Source organism: Chlorocebus sabaeus, chromosome 7, assembly GCF_047675955.1.
Source record: "Chlorocebus sabaeus isolate Y175 chromosome 7, mChlSab1.0.hap1, whole genome shotgun sequence".
NCBI lineage: Eukaryota > Metazoa > Chordata > Mammalia > Primates > Cercopithecidae > Chlorocebus > Chlorocebus sabaeus.
The window spans coordinates 122700539-122719302 of NC_132910.1; the positions used below are offsets into that span (position 1 = coordinate 122700539).

The 18764-nt window shown below is 35.2% G+C and overlaps 1 protein-coding gene across 1 annotated transcript in view; it reads left to right on the plus strand.

The window, feature by feature from the left end:
* GALNTL6 (polypeptide N-acetylgalactosaminyltransferase like 6) overlaps positions 1-18764 on the plus strand; it is a 994726-nt gene that overhangs the window by 24651 nt on the left and 951311 nt on the right. The gene's annotated exons all lie outside the window — the stretch shown is intronic.

The following is an 18764-nucleotide window of genomic DNA, read 5'->3' on the forward strand; positions in this document are numbered from 1 at the left end:
AAGGGAAACAGAGCATAAAAGTTTGGAAAAATTGAACCTAGCCATATGGTAGAAAAGAAAAACCTATCTTCTGGGGAGAAATTCAAGCCTGCTGTAGAAATTTGCATAAGTAAAGAAGAGTCAAATGTTAATAGACAAGAGAAAGGGAAACATCTCTCTAGGTCATTTCAGAGACCTTTATGGCAGCCCCTCTCATGACAGGCCTGGAGACCTAGGAGGAAAAAAATGGTGTTATGGACCAGGTCCAGGGCTCAGCTGGTTTGTGCAACCTCAGCACAGGGTGCCCTGCATCTCAGCTGCTCTAGCTCCCATGACTAAAAGGGATCAAGGTACAGCTCGGGCCATGGCTTCAGAGGGTTCAAGCCCCAAACTTTGGTGGCTTCTATGTGGTACTGGGTCTGTGGGTACACAAAAGGCCAGAGTTGACGTTTGAGAACCTCCACCTAGATTTCAGAGGATGTAAGGAAATGCTTGGTTGTCCAGGCAGAAGTCTGCTTCAATGGTGGAGTTCTCATGGAGAACCTCTATTAAGGCAGTGCAGAGGGGAAATGTGGAGGTGATTGGAACATGGGGGCATATTTCCCCCTTGCAATTCTCGTGATAGTGAGTTCTTATGAGATGTGATGGTTTAAAAGTGTATGGCATGTCCTGCTTTGCTCACTCTGTCTCCAGTCACCATGTGAGGAAGGTGCTTGCTTTTCCTTCCCCTTCTGCTATGATTGTAAGTTTCCTGAGGCCTCCTTGTCATGCTGTTACACCTGTGGAACTGTGAGTCAATTAAATCTTTTTTTTCATAAATTACAGTCTCAGGTACTATTTAATAGTAGTGTGAAAACAGACTAATACAGCTAGAATTTAATTTATTGATATGTATGTTGGTAGCTAGTAAATGAAATTCAACCAGCCATTATTAGGTATTACTGATATACATGGATGTATCTTAGATATTGAAAGTGAAGTAAAAATTAAGAGGCTGCTTCAAGTTGATTAGAGTAAACTTGAGAAGCCTGATATATAGAACTAGTATTTTAATATGGCACTCTCTTGGAATAGTTTTTATATATATATATATAGTAATATATATAATATAGTCAATGTTGATTCATGGTCACTTTCTTGTCTTTGAGAGAAAAGGGTGTATTCATATCTTTTCATAGGGAACTGAAATAAACATTTCCAATTTTGAGTGCATTTTATATTGAATCTTTAGAATGTTTTGATACAGAAATCTAAATTTAAAAAAACTGTATAAAACAAATGAGGTTTTATTTAATCACACATTTATAGAAAAGATGCCTTCCTCAAATTCATTTATCATAGTAAGGCAAACAAGACTGTATTACTGTTTAACAGTATTATTGCTGATTTTGAGAGTTCCCATCTGCAAATATATGTTTATACACACACGTGTACATGCAAATATATAACCATACATATTCAAATATGCATCTCTATTTATGTTTTTATCTATATCCAAGTCCATATCTATATCACTAGCTATATCACCATCTATATCTGATTATATATCTATAGAAAATAAGATTCTGCTGGTAGTAAAGTTTATACTCACTTTGTTCACTAAACAATATGTCATAGGTTTTTCTTTTGTCATTAGATCAGCAAAATGTATATGTATCTGTGAGTAAAATATATTATAGATATGTAGATTTGGATAATCATTTTATTAGTTTTACAGTATTTCCTGGTATGGCATTTCATACTTATTTAACCAAGCCTGTATTGTTGATTTTGTAGCTTATTTTAGACAGTTTACTATTATACACAATGCCTTTATGTGTATCTTTGATTAACTGACTTACTATTTTCTGAGTTGTCTTTCTGTAATTTTGATTTATTGATCAATCATAAAATATGCACATTTAAAATGGTTCCACATAGTACTCAATTATCTCCAGAAATGCTGTTACCAGTTTACACTTTTACCATAATTTTATGATAAATATTATCATTATAACTAAATTTTTGCCACTCTAATAAATTAAATCTTGGTAGCCCTTTATTGTTTTCATTTTCCTTTTCTTAGTAGCGCCTCTTTTGATTTGAATAATGGCTTTTCTACTCAAGTTCTTATGTGTATTTGGACTCGAATTAAATGAATTTCTTATTTTTCTACTGAAATAATTACTAATTCTTTTAATTGTGATAACTTTTAGTGTAAGAGATATGTACCTACTGTGTATCATGAACACAACACCTTTTTTTTTTTTTTTTTTTACAAAATTTTGTTCTCTTTAACTTTTTTAAAAAAATTTGATTGATAGCAGTTTTCTCATGGAAACAATGTTTATGTGGTTAAATCTAGCCTTTTCTCTTCATGATTTCTAATCTTAGTATCATACTTAGAAACAGCTTTGCTACCTAACATAGATTATAGACTTAATTTTATGTATGATTTTCACATGTTTTACCATAAAATATCTATAACACTTTCCTTTTAGGCATGACTTTTTCCCCAATAGCTCACCAACAGTGCTAACATAAGTTCTCAAATTAATCTTCCCCTCCACAGCTTTGAAGTGCCACATTTACTTATTTACTTATTTATTTCTTATTTTAATTTTTTCTTAGAAACAAGGTACTTGCTTTGTTGCCCTTGCTTGAGTGCAGTAGCAATATCATAACTCACTGTAGTTTTAAACTCCTAGGCTCAAGTAATCCTCCCACCTCAGCCTCCCGAGTAGCTAAAACTACAGGCACATGGTACTACATTTAGCTATTTTAAAAATTTTTTTGTTGAGACGAGGTGTCTGTATATTTTCCAGGCCCATCTTGAACATCTGGCCTCACACAATTCTCTCACCTCATCTCCTGAAATGCTGCAATTACAGGCATAAGCCACTGTGCCTGACCTGAAATGCCACATTTTTGATTACTAGGTTTACATATATACATATGTGTTAGCAGGTAGATGTATATAAATTATAGACTATTTTAGAAATAATTCAAACAAATAAAGTGCAACAAAAATTTATAAATAGATCTATATATGTGTGTATACAAAATATTTAAATATTAATACACAATTATATATAAATGTATGTTGTATATTATATATCACTGCATAGACCATACAGTTTGGATCTGATTCTGAATTTTCTACTGTGTTTCACTGATTTATTTAGAGTCATTAATATAAGTCACTCTAAAAGGGCATTTTTTATAGTGCATAAAATATTCTAATAAAATATAGTATATAAATTTCAGTATATAAATTTATATTTTATATTGTAGTATAGAAATTTACATTTCTTGTTGCACAGTCTTCATCTGGCATCGATACTTCTACATGTCAATAGCATACCTGGTGTTGCCTCTCTTAAACATTTAGTGGCAGCATCACTGCTATGAAACCCCTTCATATGGCAGCCATTATTTCTAATCCGTTTCTCATAATCTATTTAAAACAATCACCTGGAGTACATTTTGAAAGTTCTATGTTTAAAAAACATATAGCACCCAAGTGCATGAATATACAGAGGCAATAGTTATTTGAGAAAGAATGGATATGTAGACATCAAACGCAAAAGCTAGAACTGAGCCCTCAAAAGGGCATATAATGGAGAGTGAACCTTAATGCTTATCTTCAATCTGTATTCATGAGAAACTGAGAAGCAGGAAGCGGCATCTGGCATTTGTTTAAGGTACTTCCAAAATAATTGGAATAAGCGTGACACCAGTAAGGAACTACAAAGCTACTAAGGCTGAATCTGAAAGTTGACAACTTGGGTGGGCGTGGTGGCTCACACCTGCAATTCCAGTACTTTGCGACGCCGAGGCAGGTGAATCACAAGATCAAGACATTGAGACCATCCTGGCCAACATGGTGAAACCAGTCTCTACTAAAAATACAAAACTTAGCTGGGCACGTTGGCGCATGCCTGTAATCCCAGCTACTCCGGAGGCTGAGGCAGGATAATCACTTGAACCTGAGAGGCGAAGGTTGCAGTGAGCCAAGATGGCACCACTGCACTCCAGCCTGGTGACAGAGCAAGACTCTGTCTCAAAAATAATAATAAATTAAACAAAAAATTGACAACCTCTGTGATAAAGGTGTTGCTAAAATACTTGGAGCAGGAAGTGGAATACAAGGTGAATATGGGAGAAGGTAGTGCTGATGCATATACAACAGTCATACTACAGGAACCCTGGCAGGAGACAATGGTAGCTTAGACAAGGTGGTGGATAATGGAGAGAAGTGGAGAGAGTCAAATAATATTTTCTTTTTTTTTTTTTTTTGATTGAGACAGAGTGTTGCTGTGCCACCAAGGCTGGAGTGCAATGACTCGATCTCTGCTCACTGCAACCTCTGCCTCCTAGGCTCAAATTATTCTCCTGCCTCAGCTTCCTGAGTTGGATTACAGGCACCCATCACCACGCCCGGCTAATTTTTGTAATTTTAGTAGAGACGGGGTTTCACCATATTATCCAGGCTGGTTTCAAACTCCTGACCTCAAATGATCCAGCTGCCTCAGCCTCCCAAAGTACTGAGATTACAGGCACTGCATCTGGCCAAGTCAAATAATATTTGCTAAGTAAAGTCATCATGTTCATGAAGCATTGGCTATGGAGAAGGAATAAAAAGAAAGTAACTTGGAGAAATTTAAAAACAAAAATACCAAAATTCTGTTGTACAAATGAATAGCAGAAACCTAGGTTTTAGGGAGGGAAAGAAGTATACTTCAAAACAGATTGAATTTGAGATGCCTTTCACAAGCCCAAAGGGGAAAAATCAAGTAGGCAATTGAATCACAGAAGACATGATTGGGCACAAAATGAAATATGTGAGGTGGCAATTTCACCTGTGGTTATACATGAGATTACCAAGGGAGAGAGCAAAGGGATAGAAAAGGGGCTAAGATTTGAGCTTAAATAACTGTATACGGGAGAATGTACCTGCCAAGGAAAAAGACAATGAGCATGAAAGTAAAGGGAAGAAGAAAAGCAAGAATGTGGCAGAGAAGACAATGAAAAAATGATACAAGAACCAGGGACCAGTCATCATTCTTGAGTTTTGATAAGATGTCAAACAGGAGAACGCAGAAAATATTTTACTTTAATGGCGGTCACATGAGATTGCAGCAAGAATCATGCCAGCAGAGTCATGAAGCTCCATGAACCTGGGCTAGCTTGGGTTGAGGATGGAATGAAAAATGAGAAAGAAGAGACATCTATGAGTATTGATGGTGCTTTAAAAAGTTTTATCGTAAGTGGAGGGAGAGGGGTTGATTTTACTTGCTGAATTATTTTTGAGACCGTTACTCTCCTCTTCACTGTTTGTACTTCTTTTTTGTGTGCTATAAGTTAATGTTTATAACTAAAATATTTCCCAAAAGCTTGAATCCTTCTGGAATCTTCTTCATCTCAGCTCATAGCAGTTTCATTTTCCCAAGTGCTCAGGACCAAAACTTTAGTGTTATCTTTAACTCACCTCTTAATCTCATGCTCCACAACACTTTGTGAGTAAATCCTGTAGGCTCTGTCTTAAAAATGTTTTCAGAATAAGTGTTTTCATCACCTCCACAGAAAACTATCTGGTCTAAGACTTTCTCTTGCTTTATCTGAATGGTAATTGTAAAATCTCCATATGGCACACACAGCTTTACAATTTTTAAATTTTGTACTTTATCATACTTTTCATTTCGTGACTTCTCTACCTGATGTCACACTCAAATATCTAGGTTAGTGCTTTGAACTCTGTAATCCTTAATAAATACTTTTAGATCAATTTAGTGGGTACTTTGCAAACACTGTAGCATTTGTTCCCAAACTCAGATTATTACACCACCATAGAGAGTTTGTCTTTGTTTATATCAGCCAAAATTCTATCAGTTCTGATAGAAAAAAGCATTAATATTCTCTCGGCTGGCATTATTTCCTGAAAGAATTGTCCTGAGGGATTTAGTAAGGTCAAATAGCAGAGATAATAATTTATGAACCCTTATAATTAGGTGTACACATTAGCTATAATTAAACTGGAGAAAATTAACACTATGCTTTTTAAATGAGTAATATAATTACACTTGAAGATCTATTTGCAATATACTCATATTTAGCATGTTAAGGGAAACATTCTGTCTGAAGCATTAGTTTTCTAGTTATTTCACTAACACTAACTTCTTCTGTGATCAAAAATAACTATTTTTAAGAATAATCACTTATAATGTCAATTTTGTTTCTGTGCAAGCCAGTTTTGTTGTATATATATAATTATTTTGACTTTAAACTTGATTTTAAAGCAGTTTTAATTCTTTTATTGTCATAAACTTTATTCCTAAATGTTCTCAAATAAGATACATACAAGCACATGCACACAGAGTTGAGATTAAGGTCGTAAAAGGTGGTGAGTCATGATTTATACCTCAATAGCAACCCACAGAGGTAACTGATTGGCCACTTTCATATTTTCCGATCTGCTGTTGTTGACCTCCATTATTCCAAATAATATGCATTTATTTCTGTCTAGTGAGTGATTTATCAAGTTGGCATTCTTACTGACTACTCATTATAAAAAATAGCAAGAACAAATTTGCTCATACTATTCTAGTGCCATGTATAGTATACCTATTTCCCTTTCATATTTACTTAACAAAATTTTGACAGACAGATTATGGGTATTTGTTTAACTTAAAATAATACTCAGAAATTTTACTTCTTTAATATTAATAAAATGAATATTATTCATATCGAATATACCAATATTGCTTGACATCCTGTCCGTAATTTAAGATGTAAACATAAGAGTCCCTCTTCTGTCTCCTGCTATCTTCCAGTTCCTACTGTGTATTGTGGGAAACGATGAAAGTATTCAAGGTTATTCACTGAAGTGATCGGCTATAATGGTAAAAGCCTAGAAACAACCAAGGTGGCTCTTTCAAAGGTGAAATAAACTGTGATACTTATACAAAATAGAGCACTAAGCCTATTCTGAAACAAGATAGAAATGTATATAGTAGTAATGTTCTGTGTTCCACAATACATTGCCAAGTGAAAGCAAGGTGCAGAAAAGTGTATGTAGTATGTCATCATTATGAGGAAAATAAGTAAATATGTATTATTGCCTTTTAAAATAAGCAAATACGTACTATTACTTCATGGAAAAAGGCAGTAATGTATTGATTTTTTTACAAGGATTTTCTGTAAAGATCCCCCTCAAAACATAAAAAGTGATTACCTACAAGTAGCAGAAGAAAAAAACAGTGGAAACAAAGGTGCCAGTGAGATTTTTTAATTGTATATCTTTTTTATATATATATTTATTCTGAACCATGCAAATATATTAGCATCTGAAAAACTACTATAAATTAGTAATTACTTAAATAGCCATAGTTAAAACATAGTTAAATAATCTGGCGTTCAATCAAATACTTTCTTATAAAGTTTCCTACTATAGGTTGATCCCAAAAGTAGGGAAGAAATAAAAGTTGCCTTATTAAAACTATATGGATAATGTTCACTTCAGAACAAAGTAGTTACTGGTTGTACAGAAAGAGATACTGAATCCTAGGGAATTGCCCATCATTCTTCCAAAAAGTTTATAATAATAATTAAAATAAATTATTTTTTTATTTTCATGACTTTTTCAAAATCATGCTACATAATAATTTACCATTCATTTTGAACCACAGTTTTCTTGTACAGATCTTTACTTTTTCCTAAAGAATATTATTGCCATTATTTTAGCTTTATGCTTTCACTATTACTCTAAGATTATTAACCCTCTTCATCATATTTATTACATGTGTATGGGTGAAGGTTCACTGAAACTGAATAGATAAAAAGCAAATTAATAGGAAAAGGCATACAAATTTATTTTAACATGCATAGCATAAGGAAATTACAGAAAAATGATTACCCATAACTCAATGTGGTACAGATGTGTATATCACCTTCTTCATAGGGGAAGAAGAGTTAGGGGAAATGGTGCAGTTTTAGGGATAGTAAATGCTTTTTATGGGGAAAAGGAATAGATCTAATGCTCAGACAATGGTTAATAAATAATTTCTTTGGAAGTTAAATTGAACAAAGAGGTTTGGTTTGGAACAAAGTCTGGGCTCTAGGTGTGGGGTTTAGTTTTCAATCTCTTCCTCTGGAATATGAGTTTTCATCTTTTTTGGTTAATGAAATTTCAGAGAAGGCAACTCTGCTTCTCTTTATCACATCTGGTTTCTAGGAAAGTAAGAAAACTTGAGAGAACAGATTAATCCTGTGCTCGAGAGAGAGACGGGATTGAGAGACAACAGCAGGGTAGGGGAGAGGACAGAGGGACCTTGCAACTATTTCTTTAGCCAAATTTCTGAGTGAAATAGTCTGGTTACCTTCAGTCCCCCATTTAAAACCTCATTTTCAGAAAGTTGCACATATTAAAATAGGGTTGGTAGCTATGGATAGAGGAATCAGGGTAGCAGTCAAGTGCTGAGAGACCTGCAGAGGAAGAAAAGAACATAGATTACAATGAGAATTAGTACATAGGAAAGAACTCATCTAAGCACTTTTCTCCACACCCAACTAAGTCAGTTTTATTTCTGAGAATAGACCAGTCCAATTAAACAGTTGAGTCTCATCTTAGGAGATGGTGGTGCAGATGGGTTCTGAAAGCTAGGTCTCTATATATGATGCAGGCAAACAAATCTTTAATAAGAGGCATTTCTATGGAAACAGAAAAAAAGGCTAATGTCTGGAGTCATCTGTAAACCAGTTTTTCAAGAGTCTGGGGGGCAGTCAGTTGCAAAGATTTTTTTATCTGAGCCGAAGCATCTTCAGTTGGAGGAGGGCAGACAGTGGCAATCTGACAGATTTTCCTAGCACAGAATTGGTCCATGCACAAGCCATCATGGTGATTTCTCTGGAGTCTATTTATTACGTAGGTGACCAGTTTCAGTTTGCAGAGCTTTAGGAAAAAGGCCACTTTAATTTTAGTGATTCCAAGTCAGAAGGGTGGGAGAGAAATTGAAAATGTTTGTTTGGAGATTCATAGCCCAATATTGGAGGAAACTAAATATTCAGGATTAAGTTCAGATAATTTAAAAGAAAAAAAAAACAAAAACAAAAACAAACTTGAAAGCAAATGAACCAGGCTAGAATTTAGTAACAAGTGCACTATAGTTTCTTTTCTTAGGTTCATTCTAAAATTAATTTATTTGTTTATTTATTTTTAATTATACTTTAAGTTCTAGGGTACATGTGCAGAAAGTGCAGGTTTGTTACATAGATATACGAGTGCCATGGTGGTTTTGCTGCACCCATCAACCCGTCATCTACATTAGGTATTTTTCCTAATGCTATCCTTCCCCTAGCTGCCTACTCCCCAAAAGGACCCGGTGTGTGATGTTCCCTGCCCTGTGTCCATGTGTTCTCATTGTTCAACTCCCACTTATGAGCGAGAACACGCTGTGTTTAGTTTTCTGTTCTTGTGTTAGTTTGCTGAGAATGACAATTTCCAGCTTCATCCATGTCCCTGCAAAGGGCATGAACTCATCCTTTTTATGGCTGCATAGCATTCCATGGTTTATATGTACCACATTTTCATTATCCAGTCTATCATTGATGGGCATTTGGGTTGGTTCCAAGTCTTTGCTATTGTGAATGGTGCCTCAATAAACATACGTGTGCCTGTGTCTTTATAGTAGAATGATTAATAATCCTTTGGGTATATACCCAGTAATAAAATTGCTGGATCAAATGGTATTTCTGGTTCTAGATCCTTGAGGAATCACCACACTGTCTTCCACAATGGTTGAACTAATTTATGCTCCCATTGACAGTGTAAAAGTGTTCCTATTTCTCCACATCCTCTCTAGCATCTGTTGTTTCCTGACTTTTTAATGATAGCCATTCTAACTGGCATGAGATGATATCTCATTGTGGTTTTGATTTACATTTCTTCAATGACCAGTGATGATGAGCCTTTTTTTCATATGTTTGTTGGCTGCATAAATGTCTTCTTTTGAGAAGTGTCTGTTCATATCCTTTACTTACTTTTTGATGAGGTTGTTTGTTTTTTTCCTGTAAATTTGTTTAAGTTCTTAAGGTTCTAGATATTGCCCTTTCTCAGATGGATCAATTGCAAAAAATTTTCTCCCATTCTGTGGTTGCCTGTTCAATTTGATGATATTTTCCTTTGCTGTGCAGAAGCTCTTTAGTTTAATTAGATCCCATTTGTCAATTTTGGCTTTTGTTGCCTTTGCTTTTGGTGTTTTAGTCATGAAGTCTTTGCCCATGCCTATGTCCTGAATGGTATTGCCTAGGTTTTCTTCTAGGGTTTTTATGGTTTTAGGCCTCATGTTTAAGTCTTTAATCGATCTTGAGCTAACTTTTGTATAAGGTGTAAGGAAGGGGTCCAGTTTCAGTTTTCTGCATATGGCTAGCCAGTTTTCCCAACAGCATTTATTAAATAGGGAATCCTTTTGCCATTGCTTGTTTTTGTCAGGATTGTCAAAGATCAGATGTTGTAGATGTGTGGTGTAATTTTGAGGCTTCTGTTCTGTTCCATTGGTCTAAATATCTGTTTTGGTACCAGTACCATGCTGGTCCCAAGGCTACAGTAAATACAAGTTGTTTTTTTTTTTTTTTTCCTGAAACAATTTTTCTCTCTCTGGTTCCCCATTTTCACCAAAGATAAATTATTAGTAAGGCAAATTTATTTGCAAAATGCTTCATCCTTGGTCTAATTATTTGCATACATCTTACAATAATGGTGATTGCTCGTATAGAGTCTTTTTAAGCTGGCTTTGCTGGAACTTGTTCATCAGGAATTTCAGATTAGACTTTTAAAAGTCTCTCAAAGCTGGAAAGCCAAGCCAAGAATTTGACTTGCTCTCAAACGTTGTAATGAATACCTCTCTTCTTGAGATCCCCCCAAATATCTTCAGATTCCTGGGCCTGCCAGGAAGTGACATTCTTTACCCAACTCTAAGATAACCATGTGAATCATACATTTAAGGTATCAGGCCAGTTTATCCCAAGGAGATTTTTAATGGCTCCATAAATTTAACTTTAATTTCCAGGCAGTCTGGTCATATCTGATAATATGACATTCTAGTCAAAGCCTTGGTGAAATAACCAGCGTTTTCAATTTTGTCATGTTATAAAATAAAAGAGATTCTTATTAAACTTGTGTAAACAGTATATTTCCATGAAATAAGAATACTCACAAACAGTTTCTGCTTCTGGAGGGATCAGGTAGAGTGAAAGGTAAATATTTTAATTTTTCTCACAAAAGCATATTTTACCAAATTGCTGTAAAGCTATACTTAGCTGAAGAGAGAGACAGTGAGAGAGAGAGAGAAAAGAATCGGGAATGTTTTAAACAAAAAAGTCATAAACATAATTTCATTCCTTCATCAGTTTAGTCCCATTTCATTAATTATTGTTTTGTTTGATATTGGGTTAGTGATTTTATGAGTGATTTTATTCTATTTTTAAAATTAAAGTTCTGGAAATTTTGACCCAGTCTAATGACATAACCTCATAATTGTCAGAAACCTGTATTTCTGTAGTTTTACAGATTTTTTTCTTATCCTTACTATGAATCTCCTTGAAGACAAAATACTTTAGGATTTGCAAAAAGCATTCAGAAAAAAAGAAAGTACCACAACAAAGCAATTAATTATTGACAAGACCTAAAATGGCCATGTCTAAACACGCAATTATAAAGAAAATTTGGTTATTTTAGGTGTCTTACCGCAATTTTATATAATAATTATAATCACAACTAATAACATATACCAAGACATATCAAAATTTTAAGAATCTCGAACAAATTTGGAACACATATTAATAAACTTTCATATAAATATAACTCATGGAAGAGTAAATATTTCTTATATGATGCCTCCTATATAATTTAATACACAAAATAAGCAAGTTTCTTATCTCTGTTTCACATGCTTCAGGGGCCTCTGGATCATGCTAAAGTTAGGTTGATGTCAAAAAGACTTTTGATTTTGAAATTTGATTTTGAGAAGACTGTCAAAGCTGTCAAAAGTTTAGAGCATTTGATCAAAATAGAATCACAGATCACTATAAAATAATAGTCATTCATTTAGCCAAAATAATAAAGAAAAGATCTCAAAAAGCAAAAACCTTTACTCTTTGATAGAGTAAATTTAGTTTTTAAAATAATCAGAAGATCTAATAAAAACAGCATGAGACACACAGAATCTTTCTCTTTTTCTCCCCCCACCTTTTTGTGAAGTTTATAAAACTTTTTATTTTTATAATATCAAAATTTTGTCTTGAAGAAAAAATCAAATTTTAGTTTTATATCAGTTTACTATTAAGGTTAAAGCTAACATTATTTTTCTTTTCTTTTCTTTTTTTTTTTTGTGGGGGACAGAGTCTTGCTCTGTCACCAGGCTGGAGTGCAATGGCATGATCTCAGCTCACTGCAATCTCCACCTCCCAGGTTCAAGCGATTGTCCCGCCTCAGGCTCCCGAGTAACTGGGACTACAGGTGCACAAGACCACGCCCGGGTCATTTTTTGTATTTTAGTAGAGATGGGGTTTCACTGTGTGGGATAGGATGGTCTCGATCTCCTGACCTCTTGATCCTCCTGCCTCAGCCTCCCAAAGTGCTGGAATTACAGGCGTGAGCCGCTGCACCTGGCCATAAAGTTAATTTTAAGAAAACCTTGTAAACAAATCTGTCAATCTCAGTCAGTTTTGACTACACAGGATAAGATTTTCATCAACCTTGTATAGCCTCTTAAATGTTTTAATTCTTTTTCCCCCAACTGTTTATAATCATCTAATTTTATCTATACCATTTTATCTTTTTTTTATTTTGGAATAACTTTTAGATACCCTTTAACTTAGACAAAATTACTGTTACTTAACAAAAACCACAACCTCATGCCATAGAACATGTTACTTTTCTCATACACTCTGTATACAGAATTGTTTCTTGTATATAGTAGTTCTAATTATATAGATCTGGGGTCTTCAAACCCTGGGCCACACACTGGTACCATGGCCTGTTAGGATCTGGGCGGGACTGCAGAGCAGGAAATGAGTAGCCCGCAAGGGAGCAAAGCTTCATCTGTACTTACAGCCACTCCCCGCCACTCTCATTCCTCCCTGAGCTCCGCCTCCTGTCAGATCAGCATCAGCATTAGATTCTCATAGGAGCGTGAAATGTAGTGTGAACTGCGCATGCGAAGAATCTGGCTTGCGCGCTCCTTGTGAGAAGATTCTAGGTTGCACGCTCCTTGAGAGAAGACCATGCCTGATGATCTAACACTGTCTCCCATCATCCTGAGACTGTTTAGTTGCAGGAAAACAAGGTCAAGACTCCCACTGATTCTGCACTCCCGTGAGTTGTAAAATTATTTCATTATATATTATTTCATTATAAAATTATTTCATTATATATTTCACTTTATAATAGAAATAAAGTGCACAATAAATATAACCCACTTGAATCATCCTGAAATCATCCCCACTGCCCTGGTCGGTGTCCCTGGTGCCAAAAAGGTTGGGGACTGCTGACATAGATTAGTTAAAATTTTCACTCATAGTAACCTTAATTTCTAGTGAAAACTGAAGAAGCAAATAATTTTAACTTTTAGGCTTTCTGTAAAACAATTTTTCAATGTGGAACAGTACATATTTTCTAACAAGCCCAGCTATATAAACAAACTTTTTCTTTTTCTTTTTTTTTTTTTTTTTGGACGGAGTCTCGCTCTGTCTCCCGGGCTGAAGTGCAGTGGCCGGATCTCAGCTCACTGCAAGCTCCGCCTCCCGGGTTCACGCCATTCTCCCGCCTCACCCTCCAGAGTAGCTGGGACTACAGCCCACCGCCTCGCCCAGCTATTTTTTTGTATTTTTAGTAGAGACGGGGTGTTACCGTGTTAGCCAGGATGGTCTCCATCTCCTGCCTTCGTGATCCGGCCGCCTGGGCCTCCCAAAGTGCTGGGATTATAGGCGTTAGCCACCGCGCCCAGCCTATAAATTTATGTAGAATAATGTTTCAGTATTTTAATTTACTTGGAAATGACTCAGACATGTCATGATTGTCTATCACTTAATTTAACATAACACGACTTTAAGTTTGTATAACACTGAAAAGATTTTTTTAAAATAATATATATTTTAATGATTGTTAGAGTTGTATTCCATTATGTAATAATAATTTGGGGTTCAATCAAATACTTTCTTATAAAGTTTTCTACTCTAGATTAATCTCAAAAATTGGGAAAAAAAACTCACCTTATTAAAAGTGCATGAATAATGTTCATTTCAGAACAAAGTAGTTAGTGATAACAGTCCTAAAGAAAGGGATATATAATCAAACCTAGTTAACCATTCTTCCAAATAAGTTTGAGATAACAATCCAAATAAATTATGTGTTTTGTTTTTATATTTTCATAAATGTTTCAAAATCATGCTATTTATTAATTTGCTACTCATTTGAACCATGGTTTATTTGCATAGATTCTTATTCTCTTCATTTATTTCCTAAAGAGTTTTATTGCCACTATTTTAGCTTATGCTTTCACTTTTACACTAAGATTATTGACGTCTTAATCGTATTTATCACGTGTAATCCACTTTTTTCTTGAAGAGTTGTTATCAAGAATCTTCCAACTTCCTGCTTAAATCTATAGCTATTATTAATTCTGTTTACTATACAGCTATATCTTGATTTTTTTTTTTTTTTTTTTTTTTTTGCATTCCTGGTTTAACTTCACTGTTTCTTAAATGCTATAGTTTTTGTTTTTGTTTTTGTTTTTGTTTTTCTCTTTGATTTTTCTGGACCACTTCTTCCACCCTTTTATGTTTTCAAAAAAAAAAAAAAAATCACGTGGGAAGTACAATTTTCAGAGCTTTGCTTATTTAAAATTTTAACCATTTGCCTTCATACTTTAAAATTGGGGTAGGGGCTGTGTTAGGGAGGGTCCAAAAAGAAGAAGAAAATCACACCCGCTATTCAGAAAATAAAATAATGTCAAAAAATTGATGATGCATTACCGAAAAGGCAAATAGAAAAAAAAGAGAGAGAGAGAGAGAGATGATGGAAGTAGTAACATGAGTAAGGAGATACCATCTCTGAGGTAACAAAGGATGCTCAACTGGCAGCTCAGGAACTCTGAGGAGCCTCATAGCACTAGTCACAGACCTCAGGAACTTAAGAGAGGTCCAGCCTGTGAGTAAGCGTGTGTACGAGATGATACAGTAAAACTGGTTCTGGAAGTGGTGGAAAAATGCAAACGAAAAGCTGTGCTATGGGGAGAAAAAGCATAGTTGGGGATATGTAGCTAGGAGCATTAATCAAACAGGAAAAAGCAGTACCCTTTGTTATATATTTGCATGTTTGTGTGTTTGTTTTTGGCAGGTGAATCTCCCTCTAGCATCTTGTATTGTGAGAGATTAACAAAGAATCCAGGTGGCAAGGGAGGAATATGATTTGCAAGTCCTTGTCCCCACATCATAAAGCAGAGCATAGAATAATGGCATTTGAAACAAGAAACCTAGGTTTCCTCAGAATTTTAAAGGGCTTGCTGCAATCACTAGTGGTAGGAAGATAATCCCAGTGAAATCTCATTTCTTTCTGGTAGACCCTTTTTTTTGAAAAAATTACTGTTCTTTCTTTAGTCTTTGGAAGAATTTTCCCCATCTAGAATTATTTTTTTCATGTCCTAAGTATTCTAAAATTTATATTTAAGTTTATAATAAAATGTAGAATATTTTTAATATTATTTTGAAATTGGGAAATATTAGATTTTATGGATAATTTGTGGGTTTTTTTTCCATTTTTCTTTTCTTTCTTTCCTTTTCTCTCATTTCTATTAGTTAAATATCAGGCTTCCTGGAATGATATGTTTTGTTTATTTTGCTGTCATATTCTCTGTGTGTGTGTGTGTGTGTGTGTGTGTGTGTTTAAGAGACAGGGTCTTATTCTGTTGCCCAGGCTGGAGTGCAAGGGCACAACCACAGCTCTCTGCAGCCTTGAACTCCTAGGCTCAAGTAATCCTCCCACCTCAGCCTCCCAAATAGCTAGGATTACCGTTGCATGTCTCCATGTCTGGCTAATTTTTTAGAGACAGGGGGTCTCAGTATGCTGCCCAGGCTGGTCTCCAGATCCTGGCCTCAAGTGATATTACTGTCTCAGCTTTCCAAAGTGTTGGGATTACAGGCATGAGCCACTGCTGGGCTTGGCCTCTGTTTGTTTTTGACGAGTGCATATTCTGGATTTTCTTCAGTTTAACCTTTAGGACTCCCTCAGAATATTTTTTTTTCCATCCAGTCACATGACTTCCTTGTTTTCTGATTTCTTGTATTTACTTACAGCCTTTAAAACAACAACAACAACAACAACAACAACAAACTACTATTTGCTTGCTTTTGCTTATCTTTAATTTCTTTCAGGTGATGCTCAGGATTTTTACATGTTTTGTTTGATCCACAAATAATTTTTTTTCTTTTCAAATTTTTCTGTTTATTCATGTTAAATCATTTCTTTTGTATTCTTAATGTGCCTAAATGTCTGGTGATCCTTATTTAGCCATTCGTGTTTTAAAATAAAGAACTGAGTCAATTAACATAAGTAACTGATATGGATATCCTCTTCTGTTGTGAATTTAGCTTCAAATCCTAATTATCTTCTTCCATAAAAGGATAACACTTTGAGAACCGGTAGACTTGTCTTTAGTATGTTTGTAGAAAGTAGGCTAGGACCTCTCCCACTAAATGCCAGTATGTAGAGGATGATATTCTGCATACCAACATCAACACTTAAAACCTCAGCTATTCCCAGACAGATCGTCATACTTTTTTAGAAAAGCACCATCTGTTTTTTGTTCTGTATATATGCCAGGTTTCCAATCACTCTCAACAACTGAGTTTTGGAGAGCAGTGTGTAGAGGAGTGGTCCCTACTGGGAAATTTCTTTACGGGCATTTCTTCAGCTAACCTTCCTGTTTTTGGTCCTACTACCCACTTCTATTCTTTGTTTTGTAATCTCTGTGTTTGGAGTCATTGGGAAGCAATATTGGATAAATCAGCTCTTATATTCACTATACACTTCTGAACTGGTTTTGAATGTTGACCAATATCCACGAAGTGCTATCTCTCAATATCCTCCTAGAGGCTTTTCATATATTAGAAATGCATTTCTAGACCTCACCCAGGATGCAACCAGAAATCCTTCCCCGCTATGCCCTTGGCAACTGAGGATGGATAGATAACAGAACTCTGCCCATTATGAGGAAGGCAGGAATCTGAGAGTGGATCTTCTGGGAAAGGTTGTACTTTATTGATAAAATGAAACAGATTCAGGTAACTCATTATCCCTCCCTCCCTCCCTCCCTCCCTCCCTTTCTTTCTTCCTTCCCTAAAGGGAAATTAAATTCAAAGAAACAGAAATAATTTTAGAACGATGAAAATTAAAGCAAAAATTCTGAGGATGGCAGAGCACAAAAGGAACTGACACTCTGAAGTCATTGTTTGTTGAGCAACCACACCATCAACTGCTTACCTTCACTCTTATTAAGAAGGAAAAGTAAATTCATATTTGATTAAGCTGCTGTTAACTTGGTTTGCTCTATAACTGGTCAAATGCATTTTTAACTAATGTTACCAGCCTGCTCCTAGTCTTTCCCAAACTCAGCATGTTTGCTCTTTGATATGAAGCTATTCTGTTTAAAACTTGTATACTATTATTCAAAGGTGGCATTGTGAGAAAAAAAAAAAGTCATACTTCTGCCTGATCTGCCACAGAAAGCCAGAAGTTTTAAAATTTCATAGGAACACACTTTTGCCAAAGGAAATGGACATGACAACAAGCATTAGTTATTGAAAATAAAAAAATCAACTAGCAGTCAAATATCCATTATGTATAAGACTCTGTATTAGAAAGCAAAACTATAAAAATTACAGCATTTCCTATGTATCAAAAATGTTTAGGGACTGAGATAGGATAACTCTCTCTCTATATGTATCTCTATATAAGATATCTATATATCTATGTATATACATAGGATATCTATAGGATATATATCTATCGTCTAGTAAGATGTGAACTAAATGAAAAAATCAAATAATCAAGCCTAATAATAATATGGCCTAATATTGTCCAGGGTTCATTTGGTGGGACAGAGTGGGGTTGGAGTGTGTGGGTGGTACAGAAAAGAATTACTGGTGTTGGTGATACATGAGCTGAGAGTTGCATTTTCCAGAGAGGAAAGCCAAAGGAGTTTAATTCAGGAACACAGTCAAATTGTTGCAAAATAATAATGTTAAATCGAAATATTTGGGAGTTGCAGTGTAAGGATTTTTATCTGATATAAGTTCTCTGGGTGTTGGGTTGTTTCATTATGCAGCCAAATGGGAAACCATGACAGAAGGAGAATGCCGTGGTTGTATTTGTGTTTTGTAAAGACTACTGTGACAGCATGGAGGGTTATATATTGCAAGTGGACAAGACTGTGAATAAGGAAATCAGCTTGTGTTAAATTCAGGTTTGAATGTTTCTTGCCATTTTCTTGGCCAACTAGGAGCAATTTTGCACCCTGGGGAGTATTGGCAATGTCTGGAGGCATTTTTTGTAAGTCACAATCTAATAGTGTGATGGGTTTGTTACTGAGATCCAGTGGGTAGATGATGCTACAAAGGTCAATACTCCACCCCCAAACAAATTATCCGAGCCTAAAGGAGAGGCTGTTGGCAGACTCTGACATAGGCAATGTGATAGTCACAGATAATAATAGATAATGTTATGACAGTGAACAAAATCAGACAGTGTGTTT